Source organism: Buceros rhinoceros, unplaced genomic scaffold (assembly GCF_000710305.1).
Source record: "Buceros rhinoceros silvestris isolate BGI_N320 unplaced genomic scaffold, ASM71030v1 scaffold15923, whole genome shotgun sequence".
NCBI classification, from domain to species: Eukaryota; Metazoa; Chordata; class Aves; order Bucerotiformes; family Bucerotidae; genus Buceros; species Buceros rhinoceros.
In genome coordinates, this window is record NW_010404388.1 from 25,117 (window position 1) to 26,125 (window position 1,009).

The following is a 1,009-nucleotide window of genomic DNA, read 5'->3' on the forward strand; positions in this document are numbered from 1 at the left end:
GTCCTGGCTGATGTCATCGTCTAGCGGGGAGCAGCGACTATCGGAAAGGGTCTTCGTAAAGACAGAAGTTTGATATCTGATACTAATTACTACCGGCCGGTACGCAGCCAATCAGGGCGCTCCCAACTTTGGGAGCCGCTCAGAAATATCAACAGAGCGAGGGCTTAACCCTTTGCAGCGTGGTGCGAGACAGGTCCCATCACCTCCAACTCCCACGCTGGGGTGGCCGTTGTGGTTTTGGGGTCTGTGTGACCCTAAGGGCTGGGGTCAGGGTATGTGTCCTGGGTGAGGGGACAGCTGAGTGCAAGTCCTGCTGCCTGAGTGCCGTGTTGGGTGTCCTTCCCATCAGGGAGCCAGAGGACACAGCTACTTGCTCGGCAAGCGGATCTGCGACTCCGGCCGCTGCTGCCCCTCGTCCAGCTGGTTTGGGCGCTGACGCACAGAGCAGACTGCGCGCTGGGCTGCACAGATCCTGGGGCAATGTGGGGAAGCTGGAAGTGAGCGCAGGGGTGCTCAGGTGCTCCCTCTGCGCTGCCCTCCGGCAGCGTGGGTGTGCCCAAGGCTGGGTTGCTCGGGACACGCCTCTGTCAGTATGTGGCTGCATCCATGGGATTATCCACTTGAGATGCTCACATGCTGCAGGTGCTCAAAAATACCGTCTTGTTCTCTTACACAGGGACACTCAGAATAGTGCCAAATATAAGAGGCAGGGCTAAATCTTGACTTAATGTTTCCTGTGCTATAGGGGAGCAGGGTAATCCCACAGAGGCTGGGCACAGCCACGTGCTGGACACAGCTGCGATGGAGGATGCTCCTCCAGCTACCAGACATTCTCTCAGAGGAGAATAACTTGCAAACACCTGAAGTGAAAAGATACACACCCTTTGAGGCTCCCCCTCCCTGAGCTCACATCTGGTTCACTTGTGGTAAATGGAAGGAAATGAACTGATGGCACCTTTTCCCTTGTCAAACCAAGATGCATGGATCTCACCTGGGAAGCTGCCTAAAT